This window comes from Panthera onca, chromosome B3 (assembly GCF_046562875.1).
Source record: "Panthera onca isolate mPanOnc1 chromosome B3, mPanOnc1 haplotype 2, whole genome shotgun sequence".
NCBI lineage: Eukaryota > Metazoa > Chordata > Mammalia > Carnivora > Felidae > Panthera > Panthera onca.
In genome coordinates, this window is record NC_138344.1 from 38466867 (window position 1) to 38490882 (window position 24016).

A 24016-nucleotide genomic window follows, 5' to 3' on the forward strand; every position below is an offset into this window, starting at 1 on the left:
TGTTTCATAATAGTGTGTTCAATTGCATTTTTTTTTTCAATACACCTTGTTTGCATGATACACGGCTAGGAATATTTTTCTCTTCCCCAAAGAAATATGCTTCCATGCTTGTCTTTCTGGAAACACATGTCTCTGTTGGTATGTCTTTTACTCTTCTGATTTTTAACAGAGACATGGGAAATATTTCTTTTTCCTATTAATTCCACAAAGAAAGCCAAAGCCAGCACAAGCCCGACGATAAATCGTAACTGACACTGAGTGGTCGGGAGACAGTAGGGAGTGGTGGAGTCTGTGGCAAATTGGTGAGCTCAGACCCAGTGCAAGTGAAGCATCTGTTATTCCGCTCCAGACAATCAGGACTGCAACCCCCTGGCAAGACTCAGGTACCTACGGCAACCTCAGTTCTCCCTCTTCCTCTTGAATAGCAGAATAAGGATTTAGTTTCAGCTGGGCAAATTGTATCCTGGAGAAAGAAACTACCTCTGCCCGAGCATAGTCCCATGACTATCTCTAGCCTCCCTTGCACTGGGTATAGTCAAATGACTATTTCTGGCCAATAAGATGTGAGTGGAAGCTTTGTGCAGGAATTCTGGGAAGGCAGTAGGAAGAGAGCCAACTCAACTGGGAGGCACCCTTTTTTTGCCTTCAACCTTTCCTTCTCTGGCCCAGAGTATGAATGGGCTGGCTGGAGCCCTACATGCCACCATGGACCATGAAGCAATCTTTGCAAATGGGAGCTATACACTGAGGATAACAGAGCAGGTAATAGAGCCCCTTAAAAAGGAGCCTAAGACCCTAATGATTCTTGAATCCAGGCAGTCTGGGCTGCCTATTTATCTCCAGTCTTCTTTCGTATAAGAGACAGCTATCCTACTTAAGCTTCTGTTATTTTGAGTTTTTCTGTTATAATCTATCCAACTTAATCCTAATTAATACAGCTGGACTATTACCACAGAGTCCAATTTTTCAAATTTAGCCAGGCTTATACAGATTTGTATATGACATATCTTGATGTCATACATATTGGAAACCCCATAAAAAATATTAAAGTATAAGGGCACCTGGGTGGCTCAGTCAGTTAAACGTCCGACTTCGGCTCAGGTCATGATCTCACGGTTCGTGGGTTCGAGCCCCACGTCGGGCTCTGTGCCGACAGCTCAGAGCCTGGAGCCTGCTTCGGATTCTGTGTCTCCCTCTGTCTTTTCCCCCTCCCCTGCTCGCACTCTGTCTCTCTCTCAAAAATAAAAGTAAACATGAAAACATTTTTTTTCATTAAATTATTAAAAAAAAAAAAGTATTATAAAAAAAAAATTAAAGTACCAAACAGGCCAAACCAGCCAGGTCTGAGCTGCATTCAGCCCAAGCACCCCTCTGACCGGTACCACGGATGGTGGGGGTTAGGAATGCTGACAAACTGCCAGTTCTCTTTTCTGGGAACGTAGGATCGAGCTTCTCCACCGACTCACTCAAGTATGGCCATGTGATTGGCTTTGGCCAATGAAGTATGAGCACGTGTGATGTGAAACACTGCCGGGCAGGTGATCTCAGTTCCAGCGTGGAGATTTTGCCACATTCTTTGTACCCTGCTGCTGTCATTATAGAAGCATGTCAACATGGAGGTTCCCTCAGCTAAATCTCTGAGTGACTTCGAATAACCCACCATGCAGTGCCTCAACAGGAAACAAACATAGTTGTTACAAAGCCACTGGGATTCGGGAATGTTTGTTACCACCGCGTTACCCAGCCTCTCCTGACTGATCCGCCACCTGCATCCTGGGTATTGGTCGTTAGAATTTTACAAAGCCCTCCATCCACCTTTCTTTCTGTGGGTGAAATTCCCCATCTTTCTAACCTTCTTATTCTTTGTTTCCCATTTATTCTTCCACTCGTTCGTACATTCGTACATCAGACACGTGGGGGCCCTTGTGGGCGGTAAGTCAAGTCACTGTTATCTGGGAGCCCACATCCTCCCTTTGTCTGGGTGGTTTGTCTTGCCCATATCCCTTTGGACCCTTCCCAACCTCCCTCACATCCGACCCAGCAATGGAAAGAAAGAGGGAGAGAGCGGGGAGGAAGTCTTTTGAAGGCAGCCTCTCAGGTCTGGGATTCCTGTGAGAGCTCTTGGTTTTTTCCTTCTTCTATCTGATGCAACCCTCACCACCTCCAGGGAGAAAACCAAGGCTCCGGGAGGTTCACTAACTTCCCCAAAGTCACAGAGTTGGAAGGCAGCAGACGTAGACTGGCAGCAGGGTCATGACAGTCTGTGCCCCCCAACCACCCTGTATCACCGGCCTCTGTGGACATCTGTCTTCCTGGTCAGAAGTCATCTGTAGCTACAGGGTAGTATTTGCAGATAAGAGCCTATCTCCCACTTCTGACTCTTTCTTTTGTCACAGACCGAAAAAGCATTTGCGATTCTGCACTGAATCTCCTGCAGCCTGTAGTGCAACCCCGCGGGCAGCTTGGCCTGCAGGCTGTGGGAGGCATGAGGGCTCGCCCATGGGCCTGGAGATGGTGGATGGCAACTCTGGCCATTAGGAAACTTAGAGCTGCACGTAATGGGAAACCCAGCTCAAAATGGTTCTAACAATAAGAACCTTTATTATCTCATGGGGGGAAAAAAAAGGAACCTCAGAGGCAGAACACGGTCTCAGAGCAGTTCCTCAAAGACCCATCTTTCCATCGCTTTGCTTCTCTGTCCTCAGTGGGTTGGTTCTGACTTCGGCTGGCTTCCCCCACGGTGGCAAGAGGGCTGTCGCAGTTCCAGCCATCACATCAGACACAACAAAGAACAGCTCCTCTGCCGTCTCCTTCCTAACAGTCGAGAACCTTTTCCCAGACCCTCTCTAGCAGAGATCCCCTCAAATCTCCTTTGCCAGAACCGGGGTCACCGATTGACTTAAGCTACAGAAATTTCATCTGGCCAGGTACCTTCTACTCACCCTCCTCTACTCTGGCCCCTCTGCATCCTTTGAGGCTGCTGTGCAGGGACTCCATCAATGGGCCACCTTGCCCTTGCCTTCAGGGTGGACTCAGCCAACGAGGGACACCAAGTGCTCCCAGGCAGGAATAAGGAGTGGTCAGGCTACTTACTCCCCTGTGTTCTCCTTGCTGGGCTGCCATGGGTCATCTGCATCTTCTACCAAAGGCCACAGCCCCTGGAAGGCAGCCCTCTCCATATCACATCCCCTCCTGGTTCTGGCTCCTGCTCCTGTCCTTAGGGACTTCTCAGTCCTAGGGGGTGATAACAGCTGCTGTTCGTAGCCCATGGGTAGCCCCAGGCTAATTCACCATTGGTAGCCCAGGCTAACTCACCGCCCCTGTGCAATGCGCAAACTCTTCGCACACCCTTGTAAATAGGCCTTTGCTCACGCTCTCTCAGTTGCCCAATCTGAGACCTGACAGTACGCTAGACGGGATAAAGCTCCCTTTGCAGTCTTGAGTCATTGTCTCCTAAGCCTCTTCCCAGGCCTCTTTAGCACTGAACACTCAGTCCACCCCAAATCGCCCCTCCCATCTCCCTATCCGCCGTGCTGATCTCCCCGTCTTTGTCAACAGCACCACCGACCATTCAGGCTCCCAGGAACAAAACCTGGGTGTCGATTCCACTCTCCCAATGCCAGGCCCCCAACCCAGTCCAGAACGGTTTTCACTGATTCCACCTCCACTGTTCTCTCCCATTCCTCACCGTTTCCTAATTTCAAGCCTCCGTCACTGCCCATCGGCCTCATGACACAGCAGCCCCCTAAATGATCCCGCTGCCTCCAATTCATGCCACTGCCACAAGAAATGTCTTCAACCACAGCTCTGATCATGACCTTCTTCTCCTGCTCAAAACCTGCCCCGACTGCCCGCAAATTAGACTCCAGATGCCTTAACCTGGCAGCAAAGGCCTCCACATTAGGCCCCTGCACAGCTTCCCAGCCCCATTTCCTACTGTGTGCACACAGCCCCGGCTACACAGGCTGTATCAGTCAGCTACTGCTGGGTACAAAATCATCCCAAGGCTTAGTAGCTTAAGACAACAATGTATATCATTGCAGCCGGGTCCAAGTTCAGGCAGGACTTCTGCTGCTCTGGGCCAGGCACAGCTGATCCTGGCTTGGCCCAACCCCACGTCTGCAAGCAGCTGACAGGTTGACTAAGGGCTAGTTGGTCTGGGATGGCCTCACTCTCACATCCAGCGGTTGTCTGGCTGGGTGAAAGGAAGTGACCGGGCCACCTGTCACTCATCATCCAGCAGACTCATCTGATGGTGTATTAGTTATCCATAGCTGCGTAACAAGTTACACAACTAAAAACCACAAACACGGTCTCTGGGGATCAGGAAGCCTAATGCCCCTCGGGGGTGTCTTCGGCTCAAAGACTCTCACAGGGCTAGAGTCAAGGCATCGACTAGGGCTTTGGTCACCTCGAGGCTCCAGTGGTGGATCTGCTTTTAAACGTACTCACGTGGATTTTGGCAGGTCTCGGGTCCTTGCTAGCCCTCGGCCAGAGGCATCATTTCCTTGCCACGTGGAGTCCTCCATAGACACCTGCAGCACAGAAGCCGGATTCCCTCAAAGCAAGCCAGCAAGAGAACAAGAAAGGGAAAGCAAGATGGAACCGACCCAGTCTTTCTTTGTGTAAGCTGATCTCAGAAGGGCCGACTCATGTCTTTTGTGGCATTCTATTTGTGAGAAGCGAGGCACCAGGCCCAGCCAACACTCAATGGGAGCAGGTGACACAGAGCATTAATCTCAGGAGGTGGGGATTATGGGGAGCCATTTTATTTTATTTTTTTTTTAATTTTTTTTTAATGTTTATTTATTTTTGAGAGCGAGAGAGACAGAGCATGAACAGGGTAGGGGCAGAGAGAGAGGGAGACACAGAATCTGAAACAGGCTCCAGGCTCCGAGCTGTCAGCACAGAGCCCGACGCGGGGCTCGAACTCACGGAGCGTGAGATCATGACCTGAGCCGAAGTCAGACGCTTAACCGACCAAGCGACCCAGGCGCCCCATTGGGAATCATTTTAGAGCTGCCTGGCACACCTGACCTCGGTCATAGACTGGAGGCAGGGTTTCAAAAACCGCAAGAGGGCGTGCAGAAGCACATAAAACCTCTTGAAGCCCAGGCTCAGAACTTGTCTATGCGAGCCATAGATCCAAGTGCAGATTCGAGGTATGGGGGAAGCAGACTCCATCTCTTGATGAGGAGAGCTGCCTAGTCACACTGCAAAGAGGATATGGGCAAGGATGGAGAACTGTGTCCATTTTTGCAAAGAGGGAGGCCAACAGACTTTTCCCACCGGGCCTCAAAGATGCTTTGTGCTTTCTAGCCTAACGGCCGTAGGGCACACTTTCTTCTTCTTGTGTGTCTGAGGCCCACCTCTGCCTGTTACCATCTGGCCGGTCTCCAAGGACCAACTCACAGCCTGTATTAGTTTCCTTTTGCTGCTATAACAAATGATCGCAAACTTAGTGGCTTAGGACAACTCAAATTTTATTGCCTTATGGTTTGGGAAGTCTGAAGTCCAAAACGGGTGTCACTGGGCTAAAATCAGAGCGTTGGAAGGGCCACACACCTTTCCAGGGGCTGGAGGGAACTTTTCCAGCTTCTAGAGGCAGCCCGTGTTCCTTGGCTCACGTCCCCTTCACCCATCTTCAGCGCCAAGAATGGCCTGGGAAGTCTTTCTCCTCATATCACTCTGACACTAATTCTCTCTCTCCCTCCTGCTTCCACTCGTAAGGACCCTGGTGATTATAGTGGGTCCACATTGACAAGCCAGGATAATCTCCCCAGCTCAAGGTCAGCGGTCTACCTCCAGTCTACCAGCATCCACAATCCCCCTTTCCATGTAATGTAACATATTCTCAGGTTCCAGGTTCGAGCACATGGACCCCTTTGCTGGGGCCATTCCTCTGTCTACCACCCCACCCCCACCCCCACTCCCACTGATGGCAGCATTTTGTTGAGTACTTACTATGTGCCAGCCGGTGTGCCCAGCACTCCTTTCCCTGAATGATTCCACCCATTCTTCTCACCCCTACGAGGAAGGTACTCTCAGCGTCCTCATTTCACAGACTCCAAGAAGTTAAGCGACTCCCCAAGGAGACCCAGTGAGCACGTGCTGGATACCGGAACTTGAACTCGAGTCTGCTGAGCTCTGAAGCCAGAGTCCCAACCCCTTGCTCGTGCTGTGTCCTCTGAAGCCACCAGATCCCCTCAGCTAGCTGTCACCCCTCCTCTGCGCCCCCATAGCCGAGGAAGATTGGGCCTCTCTTTTAAGAGAGATCCTTCTCAAGTCTCAGTTTGGAGCAGGCCACCTCCCCAGCTCATCTGTCAAAGTAATAAAAGTAATCGTTTAATGAAAATCTGCCATATGCCAGAACCTTCTCACCCAACATTTCTCACACCCACTGCTAAGGCAGGTGTTCCTTCCACTTCCCAGTGAAGGAAATGCAGACTCCGGGGAGGGTCAGCCTCAGGGTTCATTGGTGTCAGTGCGGGGAGTGGAATCCAGGCCTAATTCCAAAGCCCGTTCTTGCCTCCGCTAGGCCACCCGTGCACTTGTAAATGCCAGCTGCCTTCGTAAGCCAGGTAGGACCCTGTCTATCATTAGCTGGCTTTACGCTGGCTGGGTGGGTAGCTCAGTGGGTAAATGGGAGATTCTGGAGAAATACTGCCAGGGTTCCAGTCTCAGCCCTCCTGGTTTCTGCCTGCGTCTGCCTCAGTTTCCTGAGCTGTAAGATGGATACAGTGACAGCACCGACCTCATACGATCTGTCATGAGGATTAAGTGGACTAAAATCTCTTGACAGTCACTACTACAGAAAGCACTCTCCGTGTTAGTGTTTTCGTGGGTTTGCCTGGTCAGCTGGGGCTCATTCAACGCCTACCCCGGTGTCTGGCCGTGCCGTGGGCCTCTGCTCCGGCCTTGCTGGGCATCTCTCTTCCGTGACATTTCATCACCCCAGACTACCTGCATGGAAGTTTCCCTGGAAGAACAAAATAGATCATTGTTGAGAAAATACTTTGTAAACTATAGAGTGAAGTGGGCCTGTGTTGGCTATTAATGACCTGTATGAAGGGCTTAACGATCAGGCCAGAAAACCATAGACCCCTGGAGGATCCAGTGCAAAGGCAGCCTCCCTAGCATGGGCCCCAGGGGGACAGAGGGCCGGCAGCTGTCATATTTCCTCCTCCTCTCCCATCTCCACACCCCACCCCAACCCCCCCCCCCCACCCTCCACCCCCGCCCCATCCATCCTGGGGTGGCCAAGGCTGCAGGAATGCGATGGTATCTCAGCAAACAGACAGTCTGTTCCCAGAGGAGCCGGGACCGCCCCCAGGAGGCCCCACTCTCCCAGCCACAGTAAACACAAGGGTCTGTCCTCATTATCAGCTTGGCTCAGCAGCAGTGGAGACAGTCTGCCCGCTGGAGAGTCTCCGCAGAGCGATAAGCTGCCGGGCCCCTTGTTGGCTGTCCTCCTGGGGCCGTAGCCGCACTGCCCGGGAATAGGAATCTCAGAGCTGGCCTGGCTTGGGGCCGAAATACCTCATCCAGGGGTGGGGGGCCGAGGGTGGGGAGCTGGCTGCCTTTACACTGAGAACGTCGGTCGCTCAGATGAAGGAAGGGAAGGACCAGGGCTGTGCCAACGGGCTAGGACACACAGTCTGCAAAGCTCTCAGTTGCTCTCAAAGACTTCTGAGTCCATTAATTACAATGCTTTGCGAGACGGCTTTATCATCATCATCTTCACAGACCATACATATTGATGATAGCGCGCCTTCCAGTGTTTTCCAATCCATGCGCCACTCAGTGAATTACGGTGCGGAAAGCACTTAGCTCCGAGCCTGGTAAGGGCTCCGAGAAGGTCGGCTTTGCAGGAGGCAGTCTGGTAACATTCCCTTAATCACTCTAGCGGTGCAGGCAACCCCCAGTCCCTCCAAATAATAACAGTGAACTCTTCTCTGGGACGGCCGTGCCCCCTCTGTCCTCAGTTTCTTGACTCCCTGAAGGCGGGGGATACTGGGGTGAACCGCGCCCCCATTTGACAGTGAAGGAGACTTGAAGGGCCCAGATAGGTCAAGTGCTTTGAAGGCTGTACAGCCAGGACATTAATGGCACAGCCGGAACCGGCCACAAGCCCTCGGACTCAAAGTCTGACAAACTTTTTCCGTCCTGGCCACTACCTGCCCTTGGCCAACCACTGAGGAGCCGAGATCGGGTCATCGGCCTGTGTCCTGGATCCTCTCCGGGGTCAGGCAGAGGCAGATCAAGATCCTGGGGGTTGGAGATTAGCCGGCAACTCCTCCGTAGCAGCTTGGAAAGCAGCAGTGAAAAGAACTCCAAATAACCAGGGGCGGCTGTGGACTCGCAGGGTGAGCACTTGGCCGGGAGTCCAACAGCCCTGGGTTCCAATCAACTGCTATTTTCAGGCTGGTGACCTAGGGCCGGGCACTTACCCTCTCTGGATTTGGTCCCAAGATCAACCTCTTCTGAGAGTTGCTAGGTGAATCACATGAAATACCGCACATCAAAATCCCCGGCTTTGGAGTGCCTGAGTCAAATGGCCTCTCTTACGGATCAGCCGACTTTCAAACCCCTGACCATTATTCGGCGCCCAGCTCAGATGCCTCCTATCCAGGCAGTCCTCCCTGGTTGCCCAGCTGGGCGTAACCACAGCCTCTCTGGAGCCGTCACATCTCTCCCAGGGTACCCGCTCTCTTGCATAGGGTCAAAGTTCAGTACTGATTCCTCATGGCATCCCCCAGACCCCAGCCTAGAGTCCAGAAACATTAAGTGTGTGATAAAGTAAATGAACGGGCCACGAAAGTGAAATGGCTACTCTGCCCCCCTCTGTCTATAAGCCTTAGAGAGCATGCTTCCCCCCACCCCACCCCCCTTCAGTAAAGACTGGTAAAGACCCCTGAGAAGCGATTCTTCCCAAATATAGCTTCCTTCCTTTGTTTGCCACCTCCTACTCTCAGTTCCAGGTACTCCTGTGTTCTCCGGACCCCCAGGATTCTCTCCTGACTCCTTGACCTGCCCTGTGAGGCCCTTCCCATCCTGGCTTCAGTGTCTGGTCCATTTCTTCTCTGGCCTCTGGTCCCAAGAGCGCCCTCTACCTGGGCTTTGCGCTCTGTTCTTCATGTTCATAGAAACATCTCTGCTCTCACCCGAGTCTATAATCCAGCCACCAACGTCACAGGGACTCCTGGTGCCTCCTCCCCTGTAAACATGTCTCAACTCCCACCCCCAACCCCCCCCCCCACCCCAGGTATTCTCTCATAGGCAAGGAACCTGCTGGTGGCCTTTGGTCTTCGCAAATGTGTCCACCATCACCTTCCCCAAACCAGAAGGGCCCCTGAATCTCTCCTCCCCCAAATTAACAGTTTTAGATTCTCATAGTACCAAAGGGAATGGATGGGCACTGAGCTAGAATTTGGAGAACAGCTCCCCAAATGTCTCAGGTTTTCTCCAGCCCATGTCTTTTTTGTTTGTTTATGTTTATTTTATTGAAAGACAGAGAGAGAGTGCGAGAGAGAGCATGAGCTGGGGGAGGGGCAGAGAGAAAGGAAGAGAATTCCAAGCAGGTTCTGAGCCACCAGCTCAGAGCCCAACACGGGGCTTGATTCCACAAACTGCGAGATCATATCCTGAGCCGAAATCAAGAGTCAGATGCTTAACCGACTGAACCACCCAGGCACCCCGCTCCAGGCCGTGTGTTCCTCCCCGCGTCCGCTGGAATGTTCCCATCTCCACCATCCACCTCCCCATCAGATCCCCACATCACAGGTGCTCCTTTATTCCCCTGCTGCAGTCTCAGACCTCGTGCTACCTCCCCAGGCTTGGCCCTGGCCTCTCTGCCATCCGCCCCTGAGCACCACCCTGTCACCACCATATTCCCAAATATGTACAGACTGTCTTACTCTATGCCAGGTACTATTCTAGGCCCGGGCGGGGGGGAGGGTGGTACACAGCAGTGAGCAAAACAGATATTGTCCCTTCCGTCATGGAGCTTTCATTCTAAGGAGGGAAATAGACCAGTAAAACGAGTGAAATATACAGTGTTTTAAGTTAGTTTAATTGTAAGTAACTTTGCTATTGGAAGTAAGGGCTTTGGCTAAACGTAAAGCAGAGATGAGATCGGGGAGGGCTGGGTGGAGTTGCTACTTAAATGGGGTGGTCAAGTGGGCCTCCTTGAGAAGGTTACATCTCCTCAAAGAGTTGAAGGAGGCAAGGGGGTGGGCCTAGAGGGTCCTGGGGGAAGAGCATTCCAAGCAGGAGGAACAGCCAGTGCAAAGCCCCCTTTATGTCCCCTCCTCTGTGCACCCACACAGAGGGGAATTTATGTCCCCTCCTCTGTGCACCCACATTTTGCATCCCTCTATTTTCACAGAGGTGAAAAGCGTTAGAGGACGTGGTTCATTTGGTCACCTGTCCTGCTGCATCAGGAGCCATCCTTGGGGCAGGGACCCCTAATGGCCAACGTCACAGTCATCCCCCACACTACCCTGACATGTCCGGAAGTGCACACACCCAGACCTACCCGCTCAGGCCCAGACATACACACCCACACTTGTGTGGAGAGACCCATACACTGTGGCCATAGAGGAGAAGGGCTCGGTTATTGTCAGCTGGGACGAGCCGTATGAAGAGTAAATAATAATTAAGTGCGCCCAGCCCCACTGAGTTTACAAAGGTCTTCCTTGTGCCTACTCTTTGAGCTGAGAACTGGGTGGTTATTAAAGTGAGGCTCAGAGAGACCAAGGTGAGCAGACCAGTAATTGGTATTTGCAGTACTAGAACCTGACTCTTCGGATTACCAGCCAACATATGATTTCATTTATTTTTTTAATTTTTTTTTATTTTTTTTTAATTTTTTTTTTAACGTTTATTTATTTTTGAGACATGGAGAGACAGAGCATGAACGGGAGAGGGTCAGAGAGAGGGAGACACAGAATATGAAGCAGGCTCCAGGCTCTGAGCTGTCAGCACAGAGCCCGACGCGGGGCTCGAACTCACGGACGGCGAGATCATGACCTGAGCCGAGGTCGGCCGCCTAACCGACTGAGCCACCCAGGCGCCCCTTTCATTTTTTTTTTTTTTTAAATAGATCAGATGTGACTACAGTACAAAACTCAAAATGGCCATAGAGGCACAGAAGTGTCCCTCTCCTCCTCCCCCAGGTGCCCAGCTCCCTCCCTGGAGTCTGAGGCACTTACTGGTCTATTTCCAATGTACTTAAACGGGGACTTAGGCTCCCCTCTTTCTGCGAAGAGGTTTGGCTTCACAAATATAGCTGACAGGATGGACACAGGCTGGGAGCCCTTGCTCCGGAAGCATCTCTTCTTTGCTTCTAGAACCTAGGCTTTCTGGGGCCAGGCTTGGCATCCACTTGGTTTCCACAAAACCACAAGCCTCTTGGATCCGCCACGAAGTCACTGCACGTCCTACATCTTAGTCCCTGGGGAATGTCCACTCATCATGAGGAACCCAGTGTCCTCAGGGAGAGGAGACAGGGATGGAGCAGGAACGGGCTGGGGACGGGGACGGGGCACGGTGGGGAATCACACTGTGCTGGCATGCCTTTAAAACGGGGACTCCATTTAATGACCTCTGTGTTCTTCCTCAGCGGTTTCACTGCTGGTGGACTGTAATTCCCCGTGAAAATGATGGCATTGGAGTCGCTGCGTGACCACACCTACCATACCCTCACACAGTGCCCCATACAGTCAACTCCAACGATGTAGTGTGGTGCGTGCCTTTCCTTTACTAGGAGCAGATGAAAATGAGTCAGCAGAGGGCCTGCTGCCAGGAGCTTACAGTCTAGGGGAGGATGGACACACGGACACACACCCACACCAAGGGGACCCTGCTCAGGAGCCTGGGGGGGGGGGGTGGGGAATCAAAAGATGATGCTCCTCCTAGAATGAGTGAAAGAGAGAGAAGGGATGCACAGGACCCCCAGGCAGAGGGGCCAACACATACAATGAACAGGGATGCTTAAGAAATGGTAAGAGAAGGGCGCCTGGGTGGCTCAGTCGGTTAAGCGTCTGACTTCGGCTCAGGTCATGATCTCACAGTTTGTAAGTTCGAGTCTCGCGTCAGGCTCTGTGCTGATGGCTCGGAGCCTGGAGCCTGGAGGCTGCTTCGGATTCTGTGTTTCCCTCTCTCTGCTCCTACCCTGCTCGCACTCTCTTTCACTCAAAAATAAATCCCCAGTAAAAAAAAAAAAAGAAGAAGAAGAAGGGAAAGAGGAACTTTGGTCTTGGGTGGCAAAGACCGAACAGGAAGAGTCAGTGAGGATGAGAAGTGAAGGGTCTGGATGTCAAGGGGGGTTTTCTATCTTATAGGTGGAAATTTTCAAGCAGAGTCATGGCAGGGTCCAATTTGGTTCCTATCTGGATCTGTCACAGACTAGGAGCCCTGTAGAGGATGGGTTGGAGGCAGGATATTCTAGAGGCTTCAGGGGCAAGGGATATGAAGGTGTGACTAAAGTTAGAGTAGAAGGAATGTATTTATAATGCTTAATTCCTAAAATAGGGTGATGGGGACATAGTGTTTATGTTCTTTCTTTATAGGTTCATAATGATAAAGAAATTTTATTTTTAATAATTTTTAAAGTTTATTCACTTTGAGAGAGCGAGAGTGGGGGAGGACAGGCAGAGAGAGAGAGAGAGGGAGAGAGAGAGAATTCCAAGCAGGCTCCACACTGTCAGTGCAGGGCTCAATCTCACTAACTGTGAGATCACAACCTGAGCCAAAATCAAGAGCCGGATGCTTAACTGACTGAACCACCCAGGCTCCCTAGCAAAGGTTAATGTTTTATTTATTTTTTTGAGAGAGAGGGGGCCAGAGGATCCAAGGTGGGCTCTGTGCTGACAGGCTGACGGCAACAAGCCCGGTGTGGGACTCGAACTCATGAACCGTGAGATCATGACCTGAGCTGAAGTCAGACACTCAACCAACTGAGCCACCCAGGTGCCCCCAGAAATTTTAAATTAAAGTCAGTGAATACAAGCTCCAGGAGGGAGCCTGAAGATAGCATTAGCTAATAATGAAGATTCTTATGCACTTAATAATAGTGCTTAATAGACACTATTCCTAGGATTTTACAAGTGCACATTTATTTAACCCCCACAGCCCTAGGAGGTAGGTATTACTCCCAAATTACAGATGAGGGGATAATGAAGTACAGAGAAGTTGATTATCTTGCCCAAGGTCGCCCAGTCAGTAGGGTGGAAAGCTGGGATTCAGTGGTCACACCCTTAACCAGAGCTTGTAAACCACGTGGGTCCTGTTCACCACCACATCCCAGCACCTGGCGCACGCTGAGTCTACTGTGTTTTCATCGAGTGAATGCAGCCCAGAGAGGTTCAACAAGTTCTTTTAGGTCATACGGTCCTTCAAGATGACACCCCCATGGGACTGGTCGGTTGGCTCCTGGTCCAGCACTCCTTCCCCAACCTGGCCACACCCCTTCCTCTCTCTCCTGTCTGTCGCCAGTCTCCATTCTCAGCTGTCCCGGGGTCACTATGCTGGCAGCCGGAGCCTGACTCAGCCAGACCAGCGGAGCCAGGCAGGCGGCCACATTCAACGCACCGGGGTGAGGACACTACCCAGCGGGGAGGCGGGGCCGTGCAAGGGGCGGGGCCAGACTGGGCGGAGTCTGTGGAGGGGCGGGGCGGGACCACGGCGCGCCTGGCCCCCAGAGCTGCAGGAAAGCTCCGCCTTCTGCTAGTTCTGCTCCGGCTCCCTAGCCAGCTGTCTGTCTCACACTCAGAGAAACCCAGCTCTTTGGGACCTGTTTTCCCTAGCTCAGTACACCCAGAAGCAGGTGCCCCAGTGAGCCCTCCTGCATGAGGTGCCAGATGCCAGGTTCGAGGCGCCCGAGGTTCCAGGAATACCCAGTACTAAAGCCATCACCTTCGAGGCTTCAGTTTCCCTGTCGGTGAAGCATGGCAGTTGGTGGGGGCGAGACTTCCCACTGCTTGTGCCTCGGACGCTTTGGAAGATGAAATATACCCCTGTCTGCCCACTCCCCACCGCCACTCTTGTCCTCTAGCAAAGCTCCCAGGGGTCCTCACAAGGTGATACACAGACAGCACTAGAGGATCCCCTGAGAACTTGTCAGAAATGCAAATTCTCAAGCCCCATCCCAGACCCACTGAATCAGGAACCCTGAAGGGTGAGTCTAGCAACCTGGTTTCACCAGCCCTGCAGGTGATTCTGATGCGTGCTCAAGTTTGAGAACCATGAATCTGTCATTTCCCTGATTCTGGCCTAAAGCACAGCCACCATCTTTCTTGTGCTCCAAATATCATCAGTGGCCCCATACAATCAAGCCCAAGCCCTTCTCCTGCCCTCCCAGGCCCTTCACAGCTTAACTCCCCCTTGCTTTCACCCCTTGGAACAGCCACCAGCCCCGAGACCCCAGGGACACATCATGCATGTGTTTCCAGGCCCTGGTTAATGCCTTCTTCCCTTTGACCAAAAGTTCAAGTTTCTCTCTTCCAGGCAACTTTCCCAGAATGCCCAACTCTTGATGCCCCCCTCCTGGGAGTCCTCAGTCCTTGCAGTCCTGCCCAGGGTTGAGTATTGACTGGCGTTTGGTTTTGGTATGGGCTAAACTGTGTCCCCCCCAAAACTTACATGTTGAATCCCAACCCCCACCCTGTACCTCAGAATGTCAGTCTATTTGAAAATAGGGCTTTTTCTTTTCTTTTCTTTTCTTTTTTTTTAAGTAGGCTCCATGCCCAACATGGGGCTCGAACTTATGACACTGAGATCAAGAGTCTCATGCTCTACGGACTGAGCCAGCCAGGTGCCCTGAAGATAGGGCTTTTAATAAGTGATTCCGTTAAAATGAGGCGGTCACTGTGGTCCCTAATCCAATCTGATTGGTATCCTTACAAAAGAGGAAATTTGGACATACCAAGAGATACAGGGGATGTGTGCCCACCGAGAAAAGACCATGTGAGAGGCGGCAAGAGGGAGGCCATCTACAAACCACGGAGAGGTGCCACAGAGGAAACCCTACCCTGTGGCACCTTGATCTTGGACTTCCAGCCTCCCAAACTTTGAGAAGATTAATTTCTACTGTTTAAGCCCCCAGTCTGTGGTATTTTGTTATGGCAGCCCCAATAGACTAATGCAGATTTTCAAGTGGTTAGTGGCGTTTTCCTTGAGGAGTCCCTCCTTTCTATAGTGTACTTTTTTAATTTTTTTTTTTTTAATTTTTGAGACAGAGAGAGACAGAGCATGAGCAGGGGAGGGGCAGAGAGAGAGGGAGACACAGAATCTAAAGCAGGCTCCAGGCTCTGAGCTGTCAACACAGAGCCCGACGTGGGGCTCGAACTCGCAGACTGAGAGATCACGACCCGAGCCGAAGTCAGATGCTTAACCGACTGAGCCACCCAGGTGCCCAGAAGTCCCCCCTTTCTAAATCTCACTCCTCTTCAGGCCACTGTGACAGGCTCTGCCATTGCTCCCTAAGCGTGACCCTGGAGCCTGGACAACAGCCCATTAGCAGATGGGGATCTCCGGCTCTCCCAGGGAAGGAATGGATAGATACAAGCAAAGGCAGACAATGTGGTCTACTCCCTGTGTCCCAGCCTCACAAATGGCTTCTGTTTCTGAGGAACAGTGTGCTGAGCATGAAAGGGGACCAGACACAAATGTTTTTGAGGAGAATTTCCATTAGTGGATTCCACCTTCCTCATTCCCTGCCTCTCGCCCTTTCCTCAACTCAAATCACACTGTGATACACACAACATCTGTTAAAATGACCCACCCAGGAAACTATCAACTGTGGTTCCGTTATGAAAACCTGGGCTCCAGACTTGGCCCCTACTCTGCTGCGTGGCCTTAGATTAGTCATACCCCTCTCTGGGCTCCAGGCTTCCTGGTGAAAGGAAGAGCCTGGGCGAGCAGACACCAAGCACTTCCAGAAGAAGACCCGAGGCTCCAAGTGAGCAGGGCAGATGGAAAATTGGGAGGCAGGCAAATCACGCTGGAGGAGAGAGAAGAGGCTGAAACATGGAGATCCTTGAAAACCACACCGGGAGGTGGAAATTCCATGACTAGGCAGTGGGGAGCCATGGCAGGCTTCTGAGCAGTAAGAGGGCCTAGCTGACCCTGGATAATGACTAGCCATGGAGGGGTAGCTACCCAGACCCCTGCCTTCCTAACGTCTTCCTTCCGCACACTCCCTTTGTCCACTCCTGACCTTCTTGTTCCTCCTCCAACATTCTAAGCCCTTTCCCACCTCGTGACTTTCACCCTGGCTGTTCCATTTGCTAGAAAACTGGAAGCAGAAGAAGCAGACACTTGTAGCACTTACCCACGTGCCAGGCACTGTCTAAGCACTTCACCTGTATTAATTCATTTACTCCGCTCCACAACCCTACGGTTGTGGCAGGTAGATACTATTATGATCCTGACGCTGCAGATGAGCAAACTGAGGCACAGAGACAAGTGACTTGTTCAAGGCCTCCCAGCGGTGGCGGTGCTGGTATGTGAAACTCCGGGATTCACTCTTACCCCATTAGAATGGCTCACTGCTCCCTCCACCATCCAGTATAAAGTGCCCCCCCCCCCACACCTCGCCCCTCTTACCCACTGTGGTTTCCATCAGAGCACTTGGGCCCCCTGATCTTTTGCATTTCTTTGTTGGTCCCTGTCGCCAGAGCCGTCCATCACACTGTAAGCTCCATGCAGGCAGGACTTTGTCTGGTTCACAGCTGTATTCCTAGCCCCCAGCGCAGTGCCTGGCACAAAGGAGGGGCTCAATCAAGGTTTGTTGAATGACTAAAGGAACAGAAATGTTTCTGTGCAACGGGGAAGCTCAGCTCAAGCGTCAGTGGACCTCTATCCATCCTTTCCTGAGCCCCCGACCCCCAGAGAAAGAATCCCTCCCTCCTGCTTCGTGCTCCCCATCCCGCTCCGGTCTCCCCACTAGACCGTTCATCACCTAAAGACACCAGCCCTTTCATGTCATCTTAATACAAATAACACTAATTAACACATTTTTTTTTTTTGAGCTTTATGCGTCAGGCATCGTTCCAAACTTTCTGCACGAACTCACTTAATCTAACAATATTGTGAGGTATGTACTGTTATCCCCATTTCACAGGTAAGGAAACAGAGAAAGAGGGAAGCTAAGTATCTTGCCCACAATCATACACCCAACAAAGGGCAGATCCAGGGTTTAGATTCAGGCCGTCCAGTCAGTGCCCTTTTCCCCACGCAGGTGGCAGGCCTGCTCCCTCCTGGGGCTCCGGGTGAGTCTGGGACCCGGCTGGAGGTCTGGCCTCCTCGCAGGCCGGCCAGCACCTCTTCCTGATTACCCACAGGCCCGCAGGGCCTCAGGGCCACTCTCAAGTGCATCGATGCACTTGAAGCCCAACAGATGGAGTCCGTGCCCATGAATCTGCTGGCGTTTCCAGTACAGGCAGAGAGCTGGCAGGGCAGTAGCTTCTGGAATATATTCGTTTTCCTGCTGCTGCCGTAGCAAACGACCACAAACTTAGTAACACAGATGTCTTACCTGCAGTTCCAGAGGTCAGAAGTCTGACCTGGGTCCCTAAACTCAAGGTGTCAACAAGGCGGTATTCCTTCTGGGCACCCTAGGGGAGAATTCATTTCCCTGCCTTTTCTAGCAGCTAGCGCCTGCACTCCCTGGCTCGGGGTCTCTTCCAGCGTCTTCAAAGCCAACAACAGCAGATCAAGTCCTTAGACTGCTCCGCCCTGACTCTGCTTCCTTCCTCAGACCTCTCTCCCTCTCTGCTCCTGCCTCCCTCTCCCATGTTTAAAGACTCTTGTGATCACATTGGGCCCATCCAGCTAATTGAAAATAATCTTTCCCTCTTAAGATCAGCTGATAGTAACCTTAATTCCCTACCTCCACGTAAGCTAACAATTCACAGGTTCTGGGGATTAGGACGCGGATGTTTGGGGGAGGGGGGGCGGCTTGGTTCCGCTTACCGCACAGACGTTTCTCAGATTGTTCCTCAAAACTGCCATCCCTAAATATCTGTGGAATCACTGGAGCATCTCCAAAGACCTGATGGTGGGACAGCCTGGGCCTCAGTGCCCTTGAGGCCTCCAGTGCTGGGGCGGGTAGGAGGCCCGGGCCTCCCTCAGAGAAGCCCCTCACAACCTGCAAGGAACAGAACACACGGGGGCCGGCCAAGGACTCGCAGTCCACCTCTGGGCAAGAAGAAAGCGGACCCTCAGAGCACTTTCACCTGTTACCAATACCTCACCAATCCTGAGCCGGAGGCCACGAAGAGATTCTTATCCCTCCTTTAAAGGGCGGCAAAGTGAGGATTGGAGAAATGAGGTCAGTGCCCAATGTCTTGCTTGCTCGCTTGCTCGTAGCCTACGCGCACGTGCTGTGAATTGTGGGCTCATTCTCCCTGCAAGCCCGCGCCTCCCAAGAAGGTATTTGCACCATCCAGGTGGCCGGGGTCCTGGAATTCAGATAAACGTGACCCTCCTTGCCCCCACTGTAATGTCTGGTTGGACATAAGCCACCTAAAATACTGCTTCCTTATTAAAATAGCACAAATATTATAAAGTGCAAAAAACCGTCTGAAACTTTAAGAGAAACCCGGAGACCTAGGAGAAACCATAGGGGTTGCACGGGTCACGTCTGCCAAATCGTGGAGGTATATTTCTCCGTTCCCCAGTTCCGAGGCACATTTCCAAGGAACAAGGTGCCACATGCACCAATACAATACTGCACGCACAGATATGCATGTGTGTGCGCACACAAACTGACATTCCCCCTAGAGGCTCAGAAAAGCCTGCGGTCCAGGCGCAGCCGACCGGACTCTTCCTTTCCAGTCTGGATGTTTTTATTTCCTTTTCTTGCCTGACTGCGCTAGCTACAAACTCTAGCACGATGTTGACTAGCAATGGTGAGAGTGGACAGCCTTGTCCTGTCTCTGATCTTGGGAGGAAAGCCTTCAGTCTTTCACCATTAAGATGTTAGCTGTGGAATTTTTTTTTTAAGTTTTTTTATTTTGAAAGAGAGAAAAAGAGGGGCGCCTGGGTGGCTCAGTCGGTTAGGGGTCCGACTTCAGCTCAGGTCTGATCTCACAGTTTGTGAGTTCGAGCCCTGCGTCAGGCTCTGGGCTGACAGCTCAGAGCCTGGAGCCTACTTCAGATTCTGTCTGCTCCTCCCCCACTCTCACTCTGTCTCTCTCTCTCTCTCTCTCTCTCTCTCAAAAATAAATAAGCATTAAAAAAAAATTTTGGGGGGGCACCTGGGTGGCTCAGTCGGTTAAGCATCCGACTTCAGCTCAGGTCACAATCTCGCGGTCCGTGAGTTCGAGCCCCGCGTCGGGCTCTGGGCTGATGGCCCAGAGCCTGGAGCCTGCTTCCGATTCTGTGTCTCCCTCTCTCTCTGCTCCTCCCCGTTCATGCTCTGTCTCTCTCTGTCTCAAAAATAAATAAAAAAAGTTAAAAAAAAATTTTTTTTTTAAAGTTTTTTTTGAAAGAAAGAGAGAAAGCAGGGGAGGGGCAGAGAGAGAGGGAGACAGAGAATCCCAAGCAGGCTCTGTGTGGTCAGCACTGAGCCCGATGTGGGGCTCAAGCCCACAAACCATGAGATCATGACCCAAGCCTAAAACAAGAGTCAAACGTTCAACCGCTGGGGCCACCCAGGTGCCCCAGCGGTGGATTTTTACAGATGTCCTTAATCAGGTTGAGAAGTTCCTTTCTCTTCCTAATTTATTGAGCATTTTCATTAGGAATGAATGTTAGATTTTTTCAAATGTTCTTTTTTTGCACTTAGCGAAATAATTATACGGTTTTTCACTTTTAGGGTGCCAATAAGGTGAATTACATTGACTTTTTAAGGTTTATTTTGAGAAAGAGACAGAGCGCCTGCATGTGTACACGTAAGGGGGAAAGGAGCAGAGAGAGAGAATCCCAAGCAGGATCCATGCTGTCAGTGCAGAACCTGACTCGGGGCTCGATCTCACAAACTGTGAAATCATGACCTGAGCTGAAAACAAGAGTTGGACGCTCAACTGACTGAGCCACCCAAGCGCCCCCCTCAGACACTGGGGTTTTCATCTTTAGTTTGATTTGGATCTTTTTTATGTTTTATGTCTCTACTTAACATGTTCAGTGTTTCTTTTAGCTACTTGAACTTATGGAATACAATGTAGGTGCCTTAATACCCTTTCTTCAGTCTGCATGGACTCTCTCCTCACTGTGTGTTGTATTTTCCTTCTTTGCACGCCTGGTCATTTTGCTTGGATGCTAAGCATTGTGACTTGTTGGGTAAAATCCTTTTGGATTCCTAAAATTATTCTTCAGATTAGTTTTGGGACATGGTTAAGTTACTTGGAAAGACTTTGATTGTTTGAGGTCTTGATTTGAAGCTTCATTAGGCAGGACAAGAGTCACATTTGGTGTAGGATAAGTCTCCCTGCTACTGAGACGAGAGCTTTCATATGCCCCATGAGTTGGGATGTTTTATACCCTGGTTTTGGCACAGGCATATTTTGAGCCCTGTAGAGCTAGGTACTTTTCTTTCTAGTCTTTAGGGGCTCTTTCCCAGCCTCGGGCAGTCGTCTCACACACACGTGCTGATCAATATTCAATTAAACACGAGAGGGAACTCTGACTTTCCTTGTGTGGCTCCCTCTTCTCTGGTCCCTTCCCTGTGAATTCTAGCTACCTTGGCTTCCTTAGACTTCCAGATCCAACTTCTCAACTCAAGGTGACTGCTGGGCTCTGCCTGGGTCACTGTCCCTTTGCTGTGGCCTGGAAATGCTCTCCAGGGAGCAATCCGGGGCATTCGTAGCTCATCTCATTTGTTTGCTGTACTGTCCTCCACTGCCTGATATCCAACATCTTGACATTGTTTCTTGTATCTTGCCTGACTGTTCCCTTGTTTTCAGGTGGCCAGGCAAATCCAGTCCCTGCTCCTGAAAGTGAAAGTGTCGGTAATCAGAATTTGACATTTAAAACAAAAAAAGGGGTGCCCGGGTGGCTCAGTTGGTTAAGCGTCCGACTCTTGATTTCAGCTCAGGACATGATCTCATGTTTCTGGAGTTCGAGCCCCGCCTCGGGCTCTGTGCTGCTCGCGCAGAGCCTGCTGGGGATCCTCTCTCTCCCTCTCTCTCTCTCTCTGCCTCTCCCCCGCTCAATTCTCTCTCTCAATAAATAAACAAACTTAAAAAAAAAAAGTACTAGTAGTAAAAAATAAAAAAACAAAAACAAAAACAAGAAAAGTACTAGTTAAAATAGCATCTAAAAATAATAAATACAGGGGCGCCTGGCCGGCTCTGTTGGAAGAGCATGTGACTCTTGATTCTGAGGTCATGAATGTTGGTGTAGAGATTATGTACATAAATAAATCAGAAAAAAATTTAAGTCTTTAAAAGTATTCAACGCAGATAAGCCCGACAGAAGATACGCAAGAGCTGTACAGTGAAAACTACAAAATAGTGCTAAGAGGAAATTAAAGCATACGTAAATAAATGGGAAGATATGCCATCTTTGTGTATCAAAACACTCAGTATTGCTAAGATGTCAGTTCCGTCCAAACTGACATATAGATCCAATGTAATCCCAGCCGAAACCCCAGCAGGCGATTTTTGGTTGAAATGGACAAGTCGATTCTCAAACCTCCAGGGAAGTCCAAAGGACCTAAAACAGCCAAAACGGTTTGGAACACAAACAAATAAGCAAAAGCTGGAGGACTTAACATTACCTCCTGCTTTCAAGACTCACCATAAAGCTACAGGAACCAGGGCAGTGTGGCATCACCCTCGAGACAGGCAAATAGCAAAACAGAAGAGAGTCCAGAAATAGGCCCATGTGTAAACAGTCGATTGATTTTTGACAAATGTTCCAAGATAATTCAGTGGAGGAACAAGAGTCTTTTCAACAAGTGGGTGCCGGGACAATTGGGTATCTGCGTGCCAAACAAAACAAAACACAAAACAAAACCTGTTATCCAAACTTTGTACCAAATATAAAAATTAACTCAAAATGGATCATAGACTTAAATGGAAAACCTAAAATGATAAAGCCTTAGAAGAAAACATAGGAGAAAATCTTTGTGACCTCGGGTTAGGCAAAGATTTCTTAGATAGGCACCAAACACGATTGATACAAGGAAAAAAAATGACAAATTGGACTTGAGCAACATAAGAACTTCTGCTCTTTGAAAGGCAGTGGTAAGAGAATAAACAGATAAGCCACAGACTGGAAGAAAATACTTGCAAATCAGATATCTGATAAAGGATTTGTATCTAGGACATACAGAGAACTCTCAAAACCCAATAATGAGAAAATAAATGACCCATTTAAAACTGAGCAAATTAGGGGTGCCTGGGTGGCTCAGTTGGTTGAGCGTCTGACTTCGGCTCAGGTCAGGATCCCCCATTTTGTGGGTTCGAGCCCCCTGTCGGGCTCTGTGCTGACAGCTCAGAATGTGGAGCCCGCTTCAGATTCTGTGTCTCCCTTTCTCTTTGTCCCTCCCCTGCTTGCGTTCTGTCTTCTCTCTCCCTCCCTCTCCACCAAAAATAAATAAACATTAAAAAAAAATTTAATAAAAAAACTGAGCAAATTAAAATAATGATAATAATTATAATGATAACAGGCAAATGACTTGAACAGACACTTCAGCAAAGAAGATACACGGATGGCAACTAAGCACATGAAAAAAACACTCCATGTCATTAGTCATTAGAGAAATGTAAATGAAACCACAATAAGATATCACTACACACCTGTTAGAATGTCTAAAATCAAAAAGACTGGGGCGCCTGGGTGGCTCGGTCGTTAAGTGTCTGACTTCAGATCATGATCTCATGTTTGGTGACTTTGAGTCCCACACTGGTGAGCTCAAGCCCTGCTTCAGGTGAGCCCCACTTCTCTCTCTCTCCCCTCTCTTTCTCTTTCTGTCCCTCACTCACTTGTGCCCCCCCCCCAAATAAATAAAATTAAATTAAATAAACATTAAGAAAATCTATTCAAATGAAAAAGACTAATTATGTCAAGTGTTGATATGGAACTACTGGGATTTTTTTTTTTCTACTGATGGTTGAAATGAAATGATCCAACCATGTTGAGTACAGTTTAGCAGTTTCTTTAAAAAGTTAAACATACATCGACCGTGTGACTCAGCGTCCCATGCCTAGCTAGGTATTTACCCAAGAGTAATGAAAGCTTATGTTCATACAAAGATTATCTGTGAATTGTCTTTTTTTATTAGTAGTATTTTTATTTGAACGAGAGAGAGAGAATCCCAAGCAGCCTCCATACTCAGCATGGAGCCCAAGGCCGGGCTGGATCCCACGACTCTGGTCAGATCATGACCTGAGCCAAAAGCAAGAGTCAGACATTCAACCGACTGAGCCACCCAGGTGCCCCTGTATGTGAATTTTCATAGCAGCTTTATTTACAATAGGAAGAAACTGGAAACATCCCAAAACGCCCATCAACAGGTGAATAGATAAACAAATTATCCATTCAATGGCATGCCACCCAACAATAAAAAGGAATAAAAGGTTGATGTATAGGGGCACCTGGGTGGCTCAGTCAGTTGAGCACCCCCGACTCCGGATTTCAGCTCAGGTCACGATCTCACAGTTTATGAGTTTGAGCACCGTGTCTGGCTTTGCACTGACAACCTGCTTGGAATTCTCTCTCTCTTTCCCTGTCTCCCTGCCCCTTCCCCTGCTCTCGCTCTCTCTCTCTCTCTCTCCCTCCCTCTCAAAATAAATAAACTTAAAAAAAAAAAAAGGTTGATATATACACAGTATGGATGAGTCTCAAAATAACTGCCCTGAGTGAAAGAAGCCTTACACCCAAGAACATATATGCTGTCCGACTCCATTTATACCGAGTTCTTGAAAATGCAAACTAACGTATGGCAACCTAAGCAGCTCAGTGGTGGCCTGGGGACTGAGAGGGAGGTGGGGAGAGAAGGAGAGAGGGAAGGATTATAAAGTGGCATGAGGAAACTTTTGGCAGTGATGGACATGTTCATTTTCTT

The 24016-nt window shown here is 50.0% G+C and overlaps 1 long non-coding RNA gene across 5 annotated transcripts; it reads right to left on the reverse strand.

Annotated features, from left to right (window-relative positions):
• Positions 1 to 1421: 1421 nt before the first annotated feature.
• On the reverse strand, positions 1422 to 21925 carry LOC132668970 (uncharacterized). Of its 5 annotated transcripts, none has more exons than XR_009605909.3 (5): positions 21745 to 21925; positions 16609 to 16760; positions 6881 to 6979; positions 5965 to 6320; positions 1422 to 4535 (listed from the first exon to the last, which is right to left on the reverse strand). It is a non-coding gene; the product is annotated as an uncharacterized LOC132668970 (long non-coding RNA). The 5 variants fall into 5 exon arrangements; XR_009605910.3 differs by having other exon boundaries at positions 6755 to 6979; XR_013556332.2 differs by lacking the exons at positions 16609 to 16760; positions 21745 to 21925 and adding an exon at positions 7062 to 7181.
• Positions 21926 to 24016: the final 2091 nt, after the last annotated feature.